General features: G+C 42.2%; 1 pseudogene; it reads right to left on the reverse strand.

The window, feature by feature from the left end:
- Positions 1 to 226: 226 nt before the first annotated feature.
- Positions 227 to 3,881, reverse strand: LOC116674485 (serpin H1-like; annotated as a pseudogene).
- Between the last annotated feature and the right edge of the window lie 542 nt (positions 3,882 to 4,423).

Raw genomic sequence — 4,423 nt, forward strand, 5'->3', positions numbered from 1 at the left:
TTGTGGAAACTACCTACAGCAACAAAATGGCACAGTATGGTTGGCAAATGAATTAAGCACCACGCTTCCTCCACCTTTCCTCAGCACATTCAGCTTGAGCAGGGGAACAATTCAGTGCAGACTGGAGGCAAGATTTAAACCACAGAATGCATGGAGGAAAGAAGTGAGACAGAGCTGGAAAACAACGTGCAACGATCTTTTTTTACTTTAAACATTAAAGTGATGCAAGAAAATGCACACATATTTTCGAAAAACAAGGTGTAAAGAAAACTTACTTAATATAAGCATGTTGTCTACCGTTTGTTCATCTCAAAGAAGAAAAGGATTCAATGCATTTGTAGAATGTTCCCTGGGAATGTTTGGTGTACCTATAAAGTAATAGTAGGCTTAGGTACTCAGTCCACAGTTTGTCTATGGAATGTGCTCATGAGGTAACAGTAAGAGCCACCCACCACAATTCATAACACTAACATTATAGCTCATCACGCATCTTGTCTCCTTTAGGTCTAACTAGTCTGCCGATGTACAGGATAGAGTTGGTCTTGTTGTCCTTCACTAGGAAAATGAAGGGGTGATCTGCGTAGAAAAGTGTGGGGTTCCTCAGCTTGTCGCTGCCGTAGATGCTGGTGTCGAACGGGTTTCCAGCCGTGTCCATTCCAAGCTGACGCATGGAAGACATTGGACAGGTAGAGGTCCTTCTTTCCAGAGATGTTGACAAGTCAGCCTTGGCTTTGTCAACGGCCTCGGTCAGGCCGAGCTCAGCCAGATGTTTCTAGAAAAGATGCAGAATTGCTCAATTCAAAGAGTTGTTGATTGATTTTAAGAGGTCTATAAGTCAACTTTATTGTTATAATTGGCCCATCAATTTGCCACCATTTACCTGCAGGTTGTGGCTGGCTTCCAATGCATTTTGGGGAGGGCAATGGCCACGGCCTTTCTCTCCAGCTTGCTGATCCAGGTGTCCACCTGCTTCCTGGTCAGAAGTTTCTCCAGGCGTTCCAGGGCTCCAGGTGATAGGGCATGATAAGAATCATAGAGGCCTGCTTCTGGCCCAGAGCATATCCAGCACAAATAAACGGTTTTCTTTGTCCTCGTAGAAGTCATACAAACCTGCAAAGAGCAGACAATTTGGATATCTTGCTTGCAGCTTTGAAAACATAAGAAAAAGTCAGAAGTAGAGTTAATGAAGAACTCACCTGTACGATGCATCATGGAAATTCCAATGGTCAACGAGCGGGTTACCAGGAAAGTACGTGTGTCCACCATTTCAGCACTGAATTTCTCATCCCAGTGAGCTGTTGGACAAAACACATTGGACTCAGTTACACATGTGCCCAATCCTTTGACATCTCCATGTGTTATTAACTATGAGAATTAAAAAAAAAAAAGACACTATTTCATACTCACGCTTAAAAACATAGCGTTGACAATCATGGCTCCATCTGGGTTCTGCACATCCTTGGTGATCTCAGCAGCTTGCCATCTGTGGACTTGGCTGCCCACTCGTTGATGGAGTTGACTGCACTCCTCTTGTCTCTGAAGTTTATTTTTGAATGGTCGTAGTTGTAGTGCTTCTTGCTGTTTTTTCACAAAATCATCAGCAAAGGAGACTGAGCTGGGGCCATAGAGGCGGTTGTTGATCTTCCAAGTAGTGTTGCGTGTCTTAGCATCACTCACCTGGGAAAGAACATTGTATAAACGGTGACAAATGTGCAATGAGTACTGAGGGTCAAGTTTGACTTTGGATCCACTTTAATTATAAGATATAATATACAGTGTTTTATATGGTTGTACTTACCTCAGAGAGCAGCTCTGACAGGCCTGCATGTAGATGCTCATCCCTCAGTTTTTCAGCACTGAGGACGGTTTTGACCTGCGAGGCAGTGGATGCCTTGCCACCGAGGGCCACCATGCCCAGAGAAGAAGCCACCACCACAGGAGAGATGAGGATGTTTTCAGTGTCTTTCTCTTTTGCCATGTTGTGGTAGAGGCTGAATCACAATCACAAGAAAAATTGTTTGCTTGTGTTTTGAGCAAGACAAATGTAACCAAAAGTGCACATGCAAAACCAGAGCATCACTATACATTTCAGTATGATTACAGTAATATATAGATGTCAGACCTGAAGGCCAGATTTGCGCTGTTATCAGCCAGCGTGTGGCATGGCTGCTCAGCTTTTTATCCTCTGCGGAGGCCACTAGGGCCAGCAGACAAAGAGCTACAATGTTAGTCATCCACATCCTGTCTGTCTCAAAAAGCAGCTGTCACAGCCTGTGCAAAAGTAACAAAAGACAAAGATAGGTTAACATCTCTTAATGTGGGTTGGTTTGCTTAAATATTATTAATGTGTATTGAGTTTGAGAAGGAAGACATGTCTCCTCAGAGAGAGTTTGTGAAAAAACAATAAAGATTGTTGTAAGTGTTTTGATTTGATACAGTCATATATCTTAACAAAATGCCAGAGCGCAGACTATGTGATTCAGATGTGGAGGTTTTAGTGGCGTGGCAGGGCAGGGTTGTCTCAGCCCACACAGAAACTTGGGAACGCCTCCAGACTCTCGCCACGTCAGCAGCAACTGAGGCTTAGCTGTACAGCTAGAGCTGCAGTCCACCCAGAGTGAGGCTCTGTGCTGACTGGACACTGAAATGTTCTGTTCTCTACATTTATTGGGATCAATGCAAACTGTTGCACATCTGCACTTTGACGGCTTTAATGACTCCTTTTCAAGCCAGTAGAAGTCAAGATCAGAAATCAGTACCTTTCACTGTATAGACCTGTAGTGCAGTCTTACTTTTACATGCTCTCTTTTGCAGGGCTCTGAGCCATCTTTTGTCTCGAGAATGGGCGTGTGCCTGCAGGCTATGTCCTCATCCCATCACTTGTTCAAACAAAGATCCCAATGCAAACGGCTGTAATTAACCCACTGCAGCAGCAACTTTCTAATCCACCTCCACAATTCTGCAGATATGTTGTCTACATCTCTGTTATTTGTATTTTTTGTGATACAGCAGAAATGACTTCACATCATGGTCGGATACCTTGAGATGTTTTCATGTCTGCCATTTTCATTCTGAAAGACAAGAGGTTTATGTAATACTATATAGAGCAGACAGTAAAACAGTATACAGGCTCTGGTGGAGACATTCTGTGTTAATTTCTAATTTCTTCATTTTATATCCTAGTTTCCAACCTTTTAGACTAAAACATTTAGGTTTTTAACAAGTTAGTCATCACTTCCCCTCAATCAGACACATAAATGTTTTCCATTGTCTCTTTTTGACCCGATAATAACTTTGATCCAGTCAGCTGTGCCACAAACAAGCAGCACCTATTTCTCGAGGACAGATTTGAACCTCTCTTCATCAAATAGTGATGGATTTTAGTTAAAAAACAGATTGGGTGCTTATACAGTACTTCCCTTCATTTAATTGCAACAAAGTGCATGCAAGACACAATAGCTTTAGTAACAGCATGCTGGTATACATTGTGAAAACTTTGAGCTATGCCAAAGATTAATTTCTTTTTTCACAAAAGATAAACTATAATATTCTGTGTGCAATCAAACAGAGAGAGATGAGATTTAGAGAGTATGGGTTAAAATGGGTTAAAATGAGGCACTGTATCTTTAAACCATAAATAACAAAGCCCCACGTTTTCACAATGCATTCCTCCCTGAAAGCAAAGATGGTTATCTTCTAATCCTTACCTTGCGCTGGATTTGCAGGGTTTCTCTTCTCGGTTGTGTCCTGTGGAAAAGTGTAACTGTGACAAACTCTCCTGCTCTTTATATCGTTCTACAGAGAACTTTCTAGAAGGGGGAATGGGATATTCAGATTAGGGCTCATATTGTTCTTCAGGAAGCTGGGAGCTGGGACGTCCCCCTTGAGGCTGGAATGAAAGGGATGGATAAAGTTACCTCCTCAACACTGGTCGGGGCTCAGCTTTGAAACGTTTTTCTCCTGTGGCTGCAGACAGAAACCCAGAAAACATCTGATTCTGGGTCAGACCTGCTTGTGAACAGAAATACTCCTCAGCCTCTAGGTTATAACGCTGTTGCTGACTCAATCTCTTACACTAGTTTCATCATATGTAAAATATTGTGTTTTAATATGAACAAAATCATTCTTATGCATTAAAATATGTGGCATGTAAACACTGTTTCTGCAGTTGTAAATCTGAGTGTGTGAGCCTCTATGGTGCACATCTTCTGCAATCTCAGCAGGCAAGACAGCGAAAGGGCACATTCTTTGCAAATGTTCACAGAAGAAAAGTAGTCATTTAATGTATTTTAAATTTGTTACACAGATGTCTGATTTCATATGGAAATTTCCAGGACTTTAAAAGCTTCACTCAGTAGTTCATTCTTAACAGAAGCTATCCAGCCCTTCCCCCCCATCACTGTGCCACGTCTCTCCACCACAG

This window comes from Etheostoma spectabile, unplaced genomic scaffold, assembly GCF_008692095.1.
Source record: "Etheostoma spectabile isolate EspeVRDwgs_2016 unplaced genomic scaffold, UIUC_Espe_1.0 scaffold00000356, whole genome shotgun sequence".
Lineage (NCBI taxonomy): Eukaryota > Metazoa > Chordata > Actinopteri > Perciformes > Percidae > Etheostoma > Etheostoma spectabile.